Here is a 20,334-nt window from a genome sequence, read left to right on the forward strand (position 1 = left end):
TTAAAATTAATAGTATCACTAACTCTATATTAATACCTTCTAAAGTTTATATGAAATAGGTAAATTCTACAAATTTATAATTTAGTAAGAGTGACAAGAATTAAAAACAATTTAAAGAAATATCTGAAGAGGTCTATAACAATATAAAAGCCTGTTTCATCCTAAAAGGAACATTGAATTTATATTATAAAATAATATATTTAGATAATGTTATAGTTTCAAAATTATTAAATATTTTAATAAAAATCTTCACATGTGTAAAAAAACCACTTAAATAGACATTAAAAAGTACATTCATTATAAATTCACTATTGTAAAAGTATAAAACTCTTAGCAATCTAGAAATAAATAGATCTTTATTAATCTAGTAAAGTGAAACCATAAGTGCCAGTTCAACTCCTGACATTGTATGTACTTCTTCCCAATAACTGTCAAGAATCATCCCTGAGCGCACAGTCAGAAATAAGACTGAGAACACATAGGTGAGAACAGATAGGTGTGGCCCCATTCCACAGTAAAATATAGTAATATAATGCCAAAATGAGTCATTATGTATTTGAATTACAATTGATCCCATTATTTGAATTTGCTATTCTTAAAAAATTTTTTTCATTACACTAGGAATTTTGCTAAATGGTCAAGCATGTGTCTTGCATGCATGTGAGGCCCTGTGTTCTATGGGTGTGTCCCTTATCCTAGAGTACCACCACTGGGCCCTTTTCTACTACCCTCAATCACTGCCCTCAATAACAAATAAATATTTTTCTCATAATTATTTCATAAAAAAATTGAACTGAAAATCTGATAGCACATAGATAAAAATCTAATGGCAGAGATTAGAATCTATAGTAGAGCTGTCTAGAATGCAATGCTTTATGTTTTGATGTCTTAAGAAGTTCAGTTATTCTGTCAGTCTGAAAATGCTAAAAATAAACATGGCAAGGTAGCAGTTGGTCGCATATAAGAATACCATTCCTTCACAAAGGGCACCCTATCCAAAATGCTAAGAAAAAATGGGTCACTAGGTAAAATTTATTATAGGAGGATGTACATTTACGTAGAATTTCAGGTAACTTCTTTTTTTTAAGGGTTTCAAATAAGCAGTATGAATGAGTTAGAATCTATAACCTGTTTCTCTATTCACTTCATTGACCTGAATTTACTATAATAACAAAGAGTCCATATCTGCTGAAAACATGTACATCACATAAAGGGTTCTAAAAACTAAGTATGAGGGAAAAAATCTAATTTGACTGAACTGCTGATTGATTTCCTAAAGCCCCATTGCTTTCGATTTCTCAGTGATGACATACTTCCCTGCAGTCAATATGCATCTCTTAATTTGTTTGCAGGAAAATTGGCCTCTTTTGCCTTCTCAAATCACACTTTGTAATCAATGGCTATGTTCTAAATGAAACTCAGAATGTCTTTAGAAATCGAGGGCAGTTTCAATAAATTATTTTTAGCCTGCTGTCCCTCTAGGAACTTATTATTACCATAGCATAGCAGAAAATTATTTTTCTCTTCCTTCTTCCATCTACAAACAAACACATATGCTACCATTAGAGGCCAAAAGGTACACAGCAGTCAGATCCTATGAATATATTTCATTTTTAATTAAATGTGCCTTTATGTTATCTCTGTAATTGAACTTACATGCATAACAAGTGGCAGTATTCATACAAAACACACAAAGCTCACTAACTTTAAATGTTTTATACTCCAGCATGCGAACTCTCATGTCTCTATGACCTATTCACCTACACTTATTTTCTGAGATACTCTAGTATGTATACCCTAATTTTAAACTTATACAAAATACAATTTTATCTTCAAATATGGATATAAGCAATATAATTCCCAACCCCAAAAAACTATGAATCTATTCCTGTTCAAGTAAAATATATTCTCAAATGATTTCTTGGAAACATAACAGTTTCATGATACTTGCAAAAATTTCTATTTTTTAAAACACAAGTTATTTGTGTTTTAAATAAAATAAACATCAATCTTAGTAATCAGAAGTCTTAACTTTTAGGAAAAGTCAAGGGCCATTTGATACTACTAAAATATATTTACACTAGTAAGATGTTTCATTTACACTGAGAACTACAAATATAGTTGAAATTCCACAAAATAGCTGCTCTTCCCAGAGACAGTCAATGTATTATACTATCTTGTAATCTAAAGAACTATATCTGTGTCATTTCAGGTATCTGCCAGAGTGGTAAGCCTCACCAGAGATAACTTATTCAAGTCAACCTTCCTGAATGTGCTCTGCATTAAAGCACATCATCTTAATAAGCCTTCATCCTGAACTGGTCCATTCTTTGAACAAAAACTGTTTATAAGTAAGAATAACTGCCACAATCCTGAAAATCATCTAATAACAGTGGGAGGCAATTCTACATTAATATGTAGCCACAATACAATACTGCAGTTAATTCATTTTTACACCCACTGAAGAAATACTCCAAACCAAAACCTTAATAAAGATACTTCCAGAACAATTTCTGAAAAAGTTTCTAGTATACTCATCATAGTAGGTCACAAAGTTCACCAAGGCTAAATGAGCCTCAGTTATTAAATTATTGCTGATCCCCTGTATGTATGGTCCATTCATTCACAAATTTATCTAGCGTTCATCAAATATGATGCTCTAGGCACACTATTCTAAGTGGGGTTCAACAGTGAGTAATCTAGAGAAAGCCCCTCTACTTCTGGAGCTCCCACTTAGATGGAATAATGTACTCAAGGGAACATATACCTATATTTATATATAAATGTACACACCTGTATGTAAAAATGCAGTAAAATGTGCTCCAAAGAGCAAAAAGTACAGAATTTCCAAACAACTGTTATGTTGCATTATATCTTATGGAAATATATTTTTAAATCTTTAGTATAATGTTACTAGAATTATGAAACAAGAAATTATGAAATGTGCAAAGAGATCACTTATATTCATGCTTATTTAAATAAGTTTTCCAAATTAATTAGTAGCAGGATTAATGCAAGATTCAATATTTTAAAATTCTAGGTTTGTGCTTAAGGTGTGTCTTAGCTTTCAAGTTTCATTAGACATAGGCTACATTTAAATTTAAGGATTATAGTATTACCTTAAGAAGAGCCTCAGAATAAAACTCAGTAAATGAGGATTCTAGAGATCCAAGAGATCATGAGATCATGGGCAAATCTTAATCTCTTTGTGTTAGTTTCCTCCAACAAGGAAATACAGATAAGCTCTTTCAAATGTGAGTGTATGGATACTTGAGAAATTTACTTCAGTTTCATTCAATATACCCTGTACTGAATATTAGGTGAAAAGCATAAAGAAAGGTACATTGAGGACCACAATAAACACTAAATAATCTACTACAGGGGTTGAAAAAGGAAAGCCTATTAAAGAAGACCTGTTAAAGAAGAAAGAGAAGTTTATTTAAGACAAACACAGACTGAAAGAATATATATATATATATATATATATAAATATATATATATGAATTTACTAAGAGTGTATTTCAGTACATTGAGGTTCTCTGGAAGAAAGCCAGTGATTATTTATTTGAATGATAAATGTAGTAGAAGTTATAATATTTTGACTTTTAAAAATGTTCAATAAACCTCAAACTGTAAATAATGATATATGCAAAAATAAGTGAAACTTGGAAATTGATATTTTCCTTACTATATTCTTGACTTAAAATGTAGTCAGTTAAAATTTAGGCCATGTCTAAATGTTGCAGGTGTTTTTAGAATGAGGTACTATTTCTCACTTTTCCATTGTTTCATGTTTTACTTACTTCACAGTCTTAAATGATCACTACAACTCTGAGACTGCATGCTCAAAATAAAGTGGCACCCTAAATAGCTCATTTTTGTACTGAAATCTAAGAAAAAGAAATGAAGACATGTAAGCAGACTGCTCTCTAGAAAGCCTTTTAGTTGTAAAGGGAAATGATGAAATTTAATTTCTCCAAGAAGTTTGTTTTAATTTTTACATACATTTTATAAGGCTAATTATTCTACTGAAAATTTTCTTTAATTTATTTAAATATTAAGTTTTGAAGATCAATTTGTATTGTATTATAGTGGTAGAACAAAGAAATTATATTTCTATGTAGCTAACAAAAGCTACATCAATTTTCCATTAGAACTTTCAGAATCTAGCTGATCTCATTTAGTAATAATCTAATTATTTCCCTAATGAAAGTAGGAAAATAATAACATCCATTAATCTATTATCTATTTTATATAAATTATATGATAAAATTCACTTACAGTCATAAGAATACAGGTTATAAATGATTGTGATAATGTGCTAACACACTGAGAAACCTAATTTAACCTTTAAGTATATGTTTCTTCACTTAAATACAAAATCCATTCATCAAATAGTTTCATCTACAATTTTCTACCAGTAGGGATAAAAAGGAGGAAATAAGGGAAAAAGAAGGAAAGAAGCAAATCCTTGTACTAAACATAAGTTTTTTAAATATCTAACACAAAGCAGAAATAAAATTATAATGTTTAGACCAATAATGACTTAAGACCCCTGTTTAAAATACTAAGAAACAAAATTCTTGTTTTAATTCTTTGATCTTTTGCTAAGAACAATAAAGAGCCATTTAAAAAATTTAATTCTCTTAAATAAATGTCTCAGTTCTTATCTGCTTTATTTGCATTTGACTTTGAGTAAGAATTTAATGCTAAAAATTCTCCATGCATTCTAATGTAATTTTGAGTTGGCCCAGTAATTACTCACCTTATCTCCAAAAAATTTTAAAGGATTGTTTATAAGTCCGGATGTTACTATTCTTTTATCTCATCAAAACTTTGTTCGGCAATAAGGTCACAAGACCATTCTTCTAGTATAGAATTCAAATAATCCCATCCCTCCTCAAAATCCTTACTTTCTACAGTAATAATACAAGAGAGGGAACAATATAAGTACTGTAAAACTAAGTTAAAGGACCGGTGTTTCTATGTTTTACATTGTTTTCCTTCATTTGTCTTTTAATAAAGGGAAGAAAGTTGAAGCCCTTTTCTCTAGAACATTCTAGGCAAGTAGTTATAGTGCATGTGAGGATCGCTTTAAAAAGTTGCCAAGCATTGTGTATATCCAAAGAATACAGTATCAATACTCAAACTATTTGAAATATGAATAATTTTAATATTTGTGTAGCACTGTCCTCCCATTGCTCATCAATTTGCTCAAGCAGGCACCAGTAATATCTCCATTTGTGAGACTTGTTGTTACTGTTTTTGGCATATTATATACATCACGGGGAGCTTGCCGGGCTCAGCCATGTGGGCAGGATGGCACTACTGGCACGACCATCCTGTTATTCGTCGATTGCCTCAAGCAGGCCCCAGTAACGTCTCCTTCATCCTAGCCCTGAGATTTTTAAGAAAGTGTTACATTTAAGGCTCTTTAGGAGAATGAGACCAATCATTGTTACTGGTATTTGGCATATTGGGTACGCCACGGGGAGTTTGCCAGACTCTGCCGTGTAGGCAGGTTACATTCAGTAGCCTGCCAGTTTGTCCAAAGTAGGAATGAGATAATAAGATGTCATAATAAGATGTTGCTTGGCCACAAATGCGGTCATACGGTTCTAGGAGCTGGGTTTTAGGCCGTTGATGGGATTACATGGCGCCAGGGGGCCAGTTGGTGGGTGTGACCTCCAACTACTGAAATTCGGAGGATCTGGGTGGAGGATGCTCAGCCCCAATCCGAGTAGGCTTGGAGATCTCAGCCCCGGGACCCACTTGCCTTTGTTCCTCTGCCGGTACCTTCAGGTGTGTGGAGAGTGGTCTCAGCATGGTGGTGGCTGGTTCTGAAGGTCTTCGGCTGCCGGACCCCTGGTCGGGGCGGGGAGGAAAGCTCAACCCGCTCCCCTCCAAGGGGCCCCGGCGAGGACAGCCAGGCGCGGGGGCAGGAGACTGCACTGTTCTCTTCCGGGAGCTGGGTTTTATAGTCTTTGAGTATCTGTCTGTCATCTACAAGTTGTTCATTCAAGTCATCCTAAATAGGATTGGCAGAACACTAGATGAAGGACAACAATGCGAGCAAGCCGGGTTCCACAAAGGTTTCAGCACTATCGACCATATCCACACGATAACCAAGCTCATTGAGGTTTCTCCGGAGTTCAAGATGCCGCTCTGTTTAACGTTCATTGATATAAAGAAGGCCTTTGATTCTGTTGAGACAGAAGCGGTCATTGAAGCCCTAGCCAATCAGGGCATTCAAGCCCAATACATCAGGATCCTCCGTGAGCTGTATTGCAGATTCACTACCAGGATCTCACCATTCTACAAAGAAGTGATCGTTGATGTCAAGAGAGGGGTGCGGCAGGGTGATACCATTTCACCAAAACTCTTCAGTGCCACCCTCAAGAACATCATGCGATGACTGGAATGAGAAGGAATGGGAGTGAAGATAGATGGTCAGCAACTACACCACCTCCGCTTTGCTGATGACATTGTTTTAATAACACCGAACATCAGCCAAGCGGCACAAATGCTGGCCAACTTTGACCGTGAGTGTGGAAAGGTAGGACTACAGCTGAATCTTACGAAGACAATGTTTATGAGAAACAGCCTCGTTCCTGATGCCCCATTCGATCTCAACGGAATGACCATCTCTGAATGCAGCAGCTATGTGTACCTAGGTCGAGAGGTCAACATGACAAATGACCTGGCACCCGAGCTGCGCAGGAGGAAGAGAGCAGCTTGGAACGCCTTCAAGAACGTCGAAGAAATAGCTAAGAGGACGAAGAACCTCCGGCTCCGGGCACATCTCTTTGATTCCACTGTTCTTCCTGCATTAACATATGCCTCAGAGACCTGGGCAAACAGGATGAGAACACTATTCAGGTCTCCCAAAGAAGAATAGAAAGAGCTATGCTTGGAATATCACGTTTCACTCAAATGAGAGAAAGAATCCGGAGTTCTGACATCGTCGACGATCAAGAATCAGGGACGCTGTCTCATTTGCCAAGGTGTAGAAAATCAGATGGGCTGGTCACGTAATGAGATTTAAAGACGACCACTGGACTAGAGCTGTTACCGACTAGATTCCAGGGGATGTCAAAAGACCACGTGGCCGCCCACCTACCAGATGGTCAGACTTCTTTGTCAAGATCATGAACGATTGGTTTGAGGCCCTTCATGTTCCCGGAGCGAACAGATGCCATTGGGCTACACTAGCATGCAACAGGGACAAATGGAGATGTTACTGGCGCCCGCACGAGCAAATCGACGACTAACGGGAAGTTAAGTGATTAAGTGATTAAGTGAGTCTCTGAGTCTTGGCCGTTGATGGGATTACACGGCACCAGGGGGCCATTTGGATGGTAGCGGGTTGAGTTTTCCTCCCCGCCCCGACCAGGGCTCTGACAGCCAAAGACCTCCAGAACCAGCCACCACCATGCTGAGACCACTCTCCACACACATGAAGGTACCGGCAGAGGAACAAAGGCAAGCGGGTCCCGGGGCTGAGATCTCCAAGCCTACTCAGATCGGGGCTGAGCATCCTTCACCCAGATCCTCCGAGTTCCAGTAGGTGGGCGTCACACCCACCAACTGGCCCCCTGGCGCCGTGTAATCCCATCAACGGCCAAGACTCAGTGGGCAGGATACTCTTGGTAAATTGCTGGGCTCTCTGAGAGGGGCGGAGGAATCAAATCTGGGTCGGCCAGGTGCAAGGCAAATGCCTGCCCGTTATAACAGGCTTTTAGATATTATTTTTAAAACACCTTAAAAGTAAACATCTGTAAAACTTTAATTTCAGATCTCAGGCAATTTAAGAGCATGGAAGGAGATGCTCAAGCTCTAGGAATTGGTGAGCCTCCCAGCCAAAAGAAGACATGTCAATGATTCATTACGAATTTCTCTAAAATTAAGTGCTTTCAACAGAGATTATAAAAATATGAGCTCTAATTCATATGCCTTTGAGAGTCATCTTAGACTTTTAAAATAAGGAGACTGGCCTATTTCTAAAATTCTAAAACTTCTTGGGGAACTGCTAAGTTGTACGATTCTGGTAAACACAGCTTATAGTGATAATACCTTTCCACTTGTCTATTCTGTTTTCCATTACAATTTGAGTTGAACTCAGCCCTGTCAAGTGAGTAATATATATAGAAATACTATCTTTCAAATTCTATGTGCCTTAGTAGTAGGATCAGTAAATAGTGGAGTCTTTCTCTATTGTAGCATTGTGCCAGGACTCCATACACAATGTCTCAGTCTGTTTTAACAGAGATTAATCAGAACATTAAATTTCTCATCACCATATCACTTCATCACTTGATCATTTGACATCCCATTACTCACGATTTGCTCGAGCAGGCGCCAGTAACGTCTCCATTTGTCCCTCTTGCATGCTAGTATAGCCCGATGGCATCTGCTTGCTCCAGAAACATGAAGAGCATCAAACTGTTCATTCAGGGTCTTGACGAAGAAGTCTGAAAATCTTGTAGGTGGGCAGCCACGCGGTCTTTTGACATCCCGTGGAATCCAGTCGGTAATGGCTCTAGATCAGCAGTTGTTTCCAAACCTCATCATGTGCCCAGCCCATCTGATTATTGATGCCTTGGCAAACGAGACAGTGTCCCTGATTCTTGATCGTTGACAGAGGTCTGAATTCTGGATTCTTTCTCTGACTTGAGTGAAGCGTGATACTTCAAGCACAGCTCTTTCAATTCCTCTTTGGGAGACCCGAATAGCATTCTCATCCTGTTTTTGTAGGGTCCAGGTCTCTGAGGTATATGTTAATGCAGGAAGAACAGTGGAATCAAAGAGATGTGCCCAAAGCCAGCGGTTCTTTGTCCTGTTAGCTGTTTCTTCAATGCTCTTGAAGGCATTCCAAGCCGCTTTCTTTCTCCTGCGCAACTCAGGTGCCAGGTCATTCATCATGCTGACTTCTCGACCTAGGTACAAATAACTGTTGCATATTTGTGTAATTTCTCATTTTAATTTGATATTAAGTTGTTTTTATTCATTAAAAATAAAACAGGATCCAGGGAGATAATACCAAAGTTAAGGTGCTAGCTCTGCACATGGTCAATGTTAGTTCAATACTTACACCTAATAGTAATCCCAAACACCACCAGGAGTGATCTCTGACCACAGATCCAGTAGTAAGCCCAGAGCACCAAAACAGAACTCAGAAAGTTTCCAAACTAATAATAATAAAATTTCAAGGTGTAAAATAATCCTACTGATTGGGATATTTAAAAAAAATTTTTTCATATAATACCATATGCTTCCAAAAGGATTTATCACCAAGTCTAAGATACATAAACATTTTAGATGAGGTATACTAACAGAATAATTATTAAATGCATGGCAGGGCTATATAGCCAAATCAAATTTCTAAGAAAGAATGTACTTTTTTAATAGTTACTTATAGCTCAACCCGCTCCCCTCCAAGGGGTCCCGGCGAGGGACACCCAGGCGCGGGGGCAAAAGACTGCAACGTTCTCATCCGGGATCTGCATTTTATAGTCTCTGAGTCTTGGCCGCTGATGGGATTACATGGCGCCAGGGGGCCAGGTGGTGGGTGTGACCCCCGCCTGCTGGAATTTGGAGGATCTGGATGGAAGATGCTCGACTCCAATCTGAGTAGGCTTGGAGGTCTCGGCCCCGGAACCCGCGTGGCTTTGTCCCTCTGCCAGTACCTTCATGTGTGCGGAGAGTGGTCTCAGCGTGGTGGTGGCTGGTCCTGAAGGTCTTCGGCTGCCGGAGCCCCCGCGCCTGGGTGTCCCTCGCCGGGACCCCTTGGAGGGGAGCGGGTTGAGCTTTCCTCCCCGCCTCTACCGGGGCTCCGGCAGCCGAAGACCTTCAGGACCAGCCACCACCACGCTGAGACCACTCTCCGCACACATGAAGGTACTGGCAGAGGGACAAAGCCACACGGGTTCCGGGGCCGAGACCTCCAAGCCTACTCGGATTGGAGTCGAGCATCTTCCATCCAGATCCTCCAAATTCCAGCAGGCGGGGGTCACACCCACCACCTGGCCCCCTGGCGCCGTGTAATCCCATCAGCGGCCAAGACTCAGAGACTATAAAATGCAGATCCCGGAACCGCGCGGCCGCATTCGCGGCCGCGCGACATCTTATCAAAACTTTTTTTATGACATCTTATTATCTCATTCCTACTTTGGACAAACTTGCAGGCTATCGAATGTAGCCTGCCCACAGGGCAGAGTCTGGCAAACTCCCCGTGGCGTACCAAATATGCCAAATACCAGTAACAATGATGGGTCTCATTCTCCTAAAGAGCCATGAATATAATCTCAGGGCTAGGATGAAAGAGACGTTACTGGGGCCTGCTCGAGGCAATCGACGATTAACAGGATGATGAAATGAAATGAAATGAAATAGTTACTTATAGTTTTTTGTTGAAATCTCCATCAGAGGGAAATTAGACACCCACCTTAACATTCAGTGTAGCAGTTAAGAAATCATTTATATTCCCCCATACCCTCAAAAGTCTTCAATATTAATGTTATGCTTTTTGAGATGCAATGCAGGACAGCTAACAATAACCACTACAATTATTATTATCTCTTTACCATAAAAACCTTTGACAGGGCTGGAGCAATAGCACAGCGGTTAGGATGTTTGCCTTGTATGCAGCCGACTGGGGTTCAATTCCCAGCATCCCATATGGTCCCTGAGAACCACCAGGAATAATTCCTGAGTGCAGAGCCAGGAGTAACTCCTGTGCATTTCCAGATATCACCCAAAAAAAGAAAAAAATCTTTGACAAAGGTGCTCTTTGTTTTAAAATATTTTAACTAATTTGTGCGATGCCAGTGAGATTATAATAGTTGTAAAACAGAAATATATTTGAAATAACATTCTGAATATCTTTGATAACTGCCGACGTCGGGAAACCAAGGCATTGTCCAACACAAGGTCATACAGAATGGAAAAAAGAAAGTCAATTAGAAACCAACCCGTGACTTTCAGTCTCCTGTTCTTATTGCTTGAATACTTTCACTATGTTTAAAGTCCTTTTTTATTCAGGTAAGACAGGGTCCTATGGGATTCATTCCCCTTGTGCAGGTTACTTAGCTGAGCCATACATTTCTATTGGCCCTATTGATTAGGCATCTGCTTCCTCTGTGAGGATGGTTTGCTCTTGTGGAACAGTGTTTAGCAGCTGTTACAGTTCAGATGAGTGTTGACAGGATGAAAATTAAATTAACACCCAATAACATTTTAACACCTGGTCCAACAACTGCAATATCATTGAATTTCACCTTTTGGAAATTGCTTCTGGAGTTAATTCATCCTTACTTTGACTTTGACCTAAAGAGACACTACTATAATTTTGCAACAAAAAGACTCTCCTTGACTGTTCATTTAAAATTTCCCTCTGATCCATGATCAGTGAGTGACATCATGGGTAGTTTCTGGAAAATACTCAGTAGCAATATTTCACTGCAGATGTGCCATTCTTTCCAATACAGTGAAAGAGTGAGCATGGCTAGATAAAATGGTAAAGAGGGAGTATGTTTCACTGCAGTACAGCCAAACTGATGGGAAATATAAAGGGCACAGTATTGAAATGATAGTAGACTCAAGAGTAAGGTGATGTCATTCAATATTACAACTCAGTGTTCTCAAATCATGAGGTACTGTGTAAGAAAATTAAGTTCCCAAACTTCAGCTATTGCATACAATCCAACTAACAATAATAACAATAATAACAATAATAATAATCACAGGATTGTTGTGAAGACTGTACAATCCATATAAAAATACTCTCAGAGATTCTGTTCCACAGAGGTTGAGACATATTAAGTCTTACAGAATTGGACATTGTTATCTGTTCACTGACACCCTGAACTGAGAGAGAGGACTGAAATAACTTAATCCCATCTTCTCATTTTATTGGTAAATTTCAAAACATCCTGAAGAGGGACATATCTGCAAGAATAGTACTAACAAACAAATGTAAATTTCCTGATCAGAACTCATATATATATATATATATATGTATATATGTGTGTGTGTTTGTGAGTGTATACATATATACATATAAATACACATATGTATATATCACACACATACATCTATATATATACATATATATATATGTATATAGTCATGGTCCTCCCTTTGTTCATCAATTTGCTCTAGCAGGCACCAGTAATGTCTCCATTGTGAGACTTATTGTTACTCTTTTTGGCATATCAAATATGCCACGGGGAGCTTACCAGGCTCTGCTTTGCGGGCAGGATACTCTCAGTAGCTTGCCAGGCTCTACAAGATGAATGGAGGAATCAAACCTAGGTCAGCCATGTGCAAGGCAAATGAGGCAAATGTCCTACCCACTGTGCTATCACGCCAGCCCTATATATGTGTGTGTGTATATATATATATACACACACACACATATACATATATATATATGATCATCAAATTAAAGAGAGGGGTTAGGTAGGGTGATATCATTTCACCAAAACTCTTCAGTGCCACCCTCAAGAACGTCATGTGGTGACTGGAATGGGAAGGAATGGGAGTGAAGAAAGACAGTCGGCAACTACACCACTTCCACTTCTCTGATGACATCATTCTATAACACCAAATATCAGCCAAGCGGCATGAATGCTGGCTGACTTTAACTGTGAGTGTGGAAAAGTCATACTGCAGCTGAATCTCACCAAGACAATCACGATCACGATGATCACAACCATCCTGTTGTTCGTCGATTGACTCAAGCAGGCCCCAGTAAAGTCTTCTTCGTCCTAGCCCTGAGATTTTTTAAAAATATCCAAGGCTCTTTCAGGGTTAGGAGAATGAGACCCATCATTGCTACTGGTATTTGGTATATTTGGTACACCACGGGGAGTTTGCCAGACTCTGCCGTGTGGGCAGGTTACATTCGGTAGCCTGCCATTATGTCCAAAGTAAGAATGAGATAATAAGATGTCAAATGCGGCCACGCACTTCCAGGAGCTGGGTTTTATAGTCTCTGGGTCTTGGCCGTTGATGGAATTACACTGCGCCAGGGGGCCAGTTGGTGGGTGTGACCCCTGCCTACTGGAAGGTGGAGGATCTGGGTGGAGGATGCTTAGCCCCAATCTGAGACGGCTTGGAGATCTCAGCCCCGGGACCCACATGTCTTTGTTCCTCTGCCTGTACCTTCATGCGTTTGGAGGGTGGTCTCAGCATGGTGGTGGCTGGTTCTGGAGGTCTTCAGCTGCCGGAGCCCTGGTCCGGGCGGGGAGGGAAACTCAACCCACTCCCCTCCAAGGAGCCCTGGCGAGGACAGCCAGGCGTGGGGGCAGGAGACTCTGCGCTGTTCTCTTCCGGGAGCTGGGTTTTATAGTCTCTGGATCTTGGCCGTTGATGGGATTACACGGTGCCAGGGGGCCAGTTTGGTGGATAGACCCCTGCCTACTAGAAGGTGGAGCATCCTCCACCCAGATCCTGCACCAAGACAATGTTCATGAGAAATGGACTAGTTTCTGACATTCCATTTGCCCTCAATGGAATGAACATCTCCAAATGCAGCAGTTATGTGTACCTAGGTTGAGAACTCAGCATGACAAAGGACCTGGTACCTGAATTGCGCAAGAGGAAGAGAGGAGCACGGAACACCTTCAAGAGCCTTTTTGGGTCTCCCAAAGAAGAATCAAAAGAGCTATTCTTGGAGTATCACGCTTCTCTCAAGTGAGAGAAGGAATTCAGAGTTCTGACCTTCGTCAAAGATTGAGGATCAGGGACGCTGCTCCATTTGCCAAAGTGTCGAAAATCAGATGGACCAGACACATAATGCAATTTAGAGATGACCGCTGGACTAGAGCTTTTACCAACTGGACTCCATGGGACGTCAAAAGAACTCCTGGCTGCCCACCTATGAGATGGTCGGACTTCTTCGTCAAGACCTGAATGAACAGTTTGATGCTTTTCATGTTCCTGGAGCGAGCAGATGCCATTAGGCTACATTAGCACACGACAGGGACGAATGGAGATGTTACTGGCACCCCCTCAAGCAAATCGATGAGCAACAGGATGACAAGTGATACAAGTGATACATACATACATGTATATATATATATATATATATATATACATCTATATATGTACATGTATTTCTTGCATCATCTATTGGCAGGGGTGATTGATGTTTACATCTAGCTCTGTGCTCAGGGATAAAACTGGCGAACTCAGGGAACTATATGGATTTGTGAGAATCAAACTCATGTATCCCGCATGCAGGCAAGCACAGCACCCTCCCCATTGAATTGTTGCTTGAATCCCCTAAGAGTGCCACCTTTTTTTAAAAATAAAAGCTATTTATTAATAAAAATTCTGTGGTCATGATCCATAAATCACTTACATACTTAATATCTGTATTTATCTTCCTCCTTGGATGAAATTAAGTGGTATTATTTGCTATTTGCCAGGACTATTATGATACATAAGAAAATAAAACTTCAATCTATTGTTTTCTATTTAGGAGTCCTACTAGATACTAGATAGATGTCTTGCTTAAAATAGACATAACAGGATGCCAAATCTATGGGAAGGCTAGGAACAACTTACTACAAATCCATGTAAGAGTCCAGTAAAAAAAAATCTGCTAGAAAATGATAATCCACTTAGTGTGCCCTCTAAGGCATATATTTAGTGGTTTATATTTTCTAAGATATTTACATTTTTCATCTTTCTGTTGCCTTCAATTTTACTACTAATTAAATTTGTAGCAATGAAGAACTAGCAGAAAAACAAAAAATATCTTTCTATCTGGTGGGTGCTAGCACTTATTAATAATTTTTGGCAACTGTTTTATATTTCTAGGTTGATGTTGTTGACTGCAATAAAATTTTTGGATTAACTATAAATCATGTTTATGTTTATACTTTTCCTAACTGTCTGTCTCCCTCCAATACAAACTCATAAGTATTTTTCTTATTGTTCTATGATAGATTACCCTCCCTCAGTTTTTATATTTATTTTATTGTGCTTTGACTTTCTTTGTTTTGCTTCTCATTCTGAATATATCATTGTGATAACAGATTCAATTTGAACAATAACAAGTAATAATAGATTCATAAAATTATACATTATATTTTTATTGAAATAAACATAACATATGTTTAAGATATGTATCAATGAAAATTAACCGCTACATATGCTACATAAATATACTTTATCTTTTTAAATTAAATTTATAACCCTACATTTTAAATTATTAAAACTAAATATAAGCTTTATTTTTAAAAATATATAAATAAAGCATATTTCACGGATTAAAAAAGACTGAGAAAAAAGAATATACAGCTCTAATTACTCTATCTGCTAAGATAGGAAAGACAGTCTTTCAGGAGTAAAAATCAAATGGTGGCGAATTCTTAATGTTTTTGTAAATGCTATTATAATTACTTAATTCTCTCATTTATCAGGCAAGTGTAGAAATAAAGGCCTTGAAACCTGAACCTTAACCTGGAACATATAAACACACATGTGTAAGTGTATGTGTATGTGTGTGTGTATACACATGTTGAAATAAGCATTTAGCCTGCATAATGTTCAGGACAACATACATGTGATTATTCCTTCTATAGCACAGCGGTAGGGCGTTTGCCTTGCACGCATCCAACATGGCCGACCCGAGTTCGATTCCTCCGCCCCTCTCGGAGAGCCCGGCAAGCTACCGAGAGTATCTCGCCCGCACGGCAGAACCTGGCAAGCTCCCCGTGACGTATTCGATATGCCAGACACAGAAACAACAAAATCTCCAATGGAGACGTTACTGGGCCCGCTCGAACAAATCGATGAACAACGGGAGGGCCTTTACCTTTACCTTAAATATCTTCCAGATCAAGATGCAAATATAAAATATATGTATGTGCATATTATACATATATATACATATATAATGTGTGTGTATATCCTGATACAAATGTGAATTTTTTTAAAAGTAACACTACAAATAATAGTTAAAAAGTTATTTCTAACCACTTAAGTATGCACTTACAATAAGAAGAAAGTTCATAAATTCTCAATACTTCATAGATAGTGTTATTGATAATCAGTTGCATGATCACTTAGTATCTGATAATGCTCCTACTGAAACAAGTATAGTCCTAACTTGGTAGGCATTAATATATCACTGTCTTAAGAAGAAGGAGAGCAGTTTAATAAACCTTTTAATTCAGCTAAAATATGGTTGAGAATTTGGGGAGAAGATTCAAAGGACAAGAACACATTCTTTGTATTTAGCAGCCCTGAGTTTGATCCCCGTACAGTTTGGTCCTTTAAGCATGACTGGTTGTGTCCAAAAAATTAAAACTGTGGGTGAGCATTCTTATACTAAGTGTCACAGGTAGTAAGGACACTTTGTTTTTGAATATTTTCATTATAATCCACAAACAGATATGATGATTTAGGAAAGAAATGCTGTTTTATTTTCTAGGAAAGAGAAATGGGAGATAAATGGAACATAAATAAGAAAAACTGCTACTACTGCAAGACAATATATAGTGATCAAGTATCATTTTATAATTCTTAAAGTTTGAAAATATTTAGTTTACACCCAGGCTTTCTAAGAGGAACCAGCCAACTGTTTAAAAGGGAAAAACAACTAGAGCAATTTTAATAAAAAAAAATAAGTTCAAAGAATACTGTAAACCAGAATGCCTCAAATAAATTTTAAAAAATAAGCTTTTTGGCCTTTGATTTTAGAAATGTTTCATACACAATGATAGGAAAACTCCTATTACTTAGAAACATTGATCATGTTCATAACTGATTTTTACAAACTTGTTGAGTAGATCCTTTTTGCCAACCAGGACAAATACAATAGTTTGCCCATGGTCACATAGTCAAATGAAAGTCAAAGTTCAAATGAAGCTAAGTTACTTGCAATACCAATACTTTCTATCAACTCCGAAAGCAACACTCACATAATAGGATTGAAAACTTAATACTGTTTCCTCCCTTTGACAAAATGAATCAGATTTTCTTCTCTGAAGCATGAGTTTAGAATGATATCAAAGAAACCATTCAGATATGTCAACCTGCCCTTACAGTGCTTTCATCAGCTACAGAAGAATATCACTAAAAACAATATGGGTTAATATTTAAATATATAAATTTAATACCAGTATGCAATAGAAGGAAAATTATATATTTGCATATGGGTCAGAAAATTAAGAAATATTTTTGCTTAAGCGTAAATAAACTACAGTTTAAAATAAGACATGGCCGTAATTGAAGATCAATGAATCTCAACTTCAAGTTGTCTATTACCTCAATATTTTTCAATGTATTATTACCTCAATATGCTTCAATATTGTTCTACTCTCACCTTAATAGACTTCTTAGATTTCCATAATTTTACTGCATTATATCACATTGATAAAACAAACTAACCAAACAACAAGTTTCCCCTGGTAACTGGAATTCAATTTTCTCTACCAAAGATAAGATCACCAAGAAAGCAAAGAGTATCCATTTTCATCAGCATTAAATCTGACTATCAAGAATATAAGGTCATGACCTGGAACTCTTCAGTGAGAAAGCTCTTTCAAGCAGTGTTGACAGACTCACCTAATTAAGATGTCATGTTGATGTGGCACATCATACCCACAGCTATGTGAAACACAATCTGTACAAATAAAAAGCAGAGAAAAACCATCACTCTTTGGCTAATGTTTTGTATCACCACCAAGAAGATTTTATTCTTATCTAAATATGAGAGAAGCCTGTTATTGAGAGGTTTTGACTTAAGTTTTCCAAAACAAAATGGGAATAAAAAATGTCATATATGCTTATAGAAAAGAATCAAATGATACATTTATACCAAATAGACTTTCTAAGAAGATTGAAGCTAAGCCTCATTGAAGTTTATAAAACTCATACTGAGAAGTTGTTTTTCAAAATTAAATAGCGAAGACCTCCAGAACCAGCCACAACCATGCTGAGGCCATTCTCCACATGCATGAAGGTACTGGCAGAGGAAAAAAGGCATGCAGGTACCGGGGCTGAGATCTCCAAGCCTGCTCGGATCAGGGCTGAGCATCCTCTACCCAGATCCTCCATCTTCCAGTAGGCAGGGGTCACACCCACCAACTGCCCCTTCCCCCCCCCCCCCATACCATGTAATCTCATCAATGGCCAAGACCTAGAGACTATAAAACCCAGCTGACAGCTTATTATCTCATTCTTGCTTTGGACAACCTGGCAGGCTACCAATGTAACCTGCCCACATGGCAGAGTCTGGCAAACTCCCCGTGGCGTACCCAATATGCCAAGTACCAGTAACAATGATGGGTCTCATTCTTCGAACCCTGAAAGAGCCTTGAATATGGCACTTTTTAAAATCTCAGAGCAACGGCGAAGGAGACGTTACTGGTGCCTGCTGAGTCAATCGATGAACAACAGGATGATTGTGATCGTGTGAATTACATGTGAGGCTAGAATGCTAGTACAGGAGGTAAGGCATCTGCCTTGCACGCAGCCGACAATCTTTGGAATCACATATGACCCCCAAGCACTGTCAGGAGTAATTCTTAAGTGCAAAACCAGGAGTAACCCTTGAGCATTGCCATGTGTGACCCAAAAAGAAAAAAAAATTTACATGGATGCCTCTAAAGATAGTACTTGCCTTGCATAGGCAGAACTGGTTCATAATCATGATCACGATTACAATCATCCTGCTGTTCTTTGATTGCCTCAAGCAGGCACCAGTAATGTCTCCTTCTTCCTAGCCCTGAGATTTTAAAAGAGACATTTTCAGTGCTCTTTCAGGGTTAGGAGAATGAGACCCATCATTGTTACTGGTATTTGGCATATTGAGTACAACACGGGAAGTTTGCCATACTCTGCCGTGCGGGCAGGATACTTTCAGTAGCCTGCCGGGTTCTCCAAAGTAAAAATGAGATAATAAGATGTCCCGAGGCCGCAAATGCGGCCACTCGCTTCCGGGATCTGGGTTTTATAGTCTCTGGGTTTTGGCCGTTGATGAGACCACCAGGCGCTGGCAGCAGTTGGTGGCTGTGACGCCTACCTACTGGAAGATGGGGGATCTGGGTGGAGAAGGCCTAGTCCTGATCCGAGCAGGCTTGGAGATTTCAGCCCTGGGACCTACATGGGTTCTTCTGCCGGTTCCTTCATGCATGAGACTTTTCCGGACATGTGGAGAGTGGTCTCAGCCTGTCTGTGGCTGGTTCCGGAGGTCTTCGACTGTCGGGGCTCTGCTCAGGGCGGGGAGGGAAACTCAACCCGTGCCCCTCCAAGGGGCCCCAGTGAGGACAGCCAGGTGCAGGGGCAGGAGACTTTGGTTCAATCGCCAGGTATTGATCCCTTAAGCACTGTCTAGAGTCACCCCAGAGTCACCCCAGAGCACAGCATAAATATTAAGCTTTGAGCATGATGGGTGTGGACCAGCCCACTCCCCAAAACACCACATTTACATGCATACCAAGGGTAAGCATCAAGATGAATTAATATATATATGTATATATACACGTATATATGATCTTATATACACACATATTATACATATTGTTTACATATACACAATATACATATTATTTTTAATAATGTGTGTGAAATTATTTGTATATTATATATCAAATTATACTACAAGCATATATTATCACATAGTAAAGTATTTTACACATTCAAATCTTAGGCTTAATTTATTGATAGCACCTAAAATACATGTTATTTACCATATTCCCCACATAAGTTGCTGACAGTTTTGTGGAAAGAATGTTTTAAGATATGTGAAAAATATTCTTAACAAGCTTACAGCTTCTTGTATGATTATTGCAGAATGACATTAGTAAAATATGAACTGCTATTTTTTCTTATTTTTAAGAATAATATCAGTAATCCAGTAAGTAGGACAGTAAATTCTACTCACTGTTTCTATGTTACAATCAAGTTCTATTCCATTTGGTATCTTGAAAATCACTTACATGTATGAAAGATAAATTACAACTAGCAAGTTTGGATGTCTTTAACCTAAGATGTGACTATCCTTGCTCAAAACCAGTATGATGGATATTAAGAGTTAGTTTCAACTGTTTATTAATACAATTTCATGGCTGCTACAAGAGTTCCATTAGCCAAGAAGGCATTGTGCATATGCATATGCTGACTTCCTTTTTAATACTTGCCAATACAATTTCTAACTTGGCTTCCAATATCATCCCACACTAGAACATATGAGACCTTATATTTAAAAGTTCATTGCAAGTGCAGGGAAAGTTATGTGGGGTGTCTTTGTGTGTATCTCTCTGTATGTGTGTCTGTATGTGTGTGTGTCTGTGTGTGAAAGAGAGAGAAAGAAAGAGA

The sequence above is a fragment of the Sorex fumeus genome, unplaced genomic scaffold, assembly GCF_029834395.1.
Source record: "Sorex fumeus unplaced genomic scaffold, SorFum_2.1 ptg000098l, whole genome shotgun sequence".
NCBI classification, from domain to species: Eukaryota; Metazoa; Chordata; class Mammalia; order Eulipotyphla; family Soricidae; genus Sorex; species Sorex fumeus.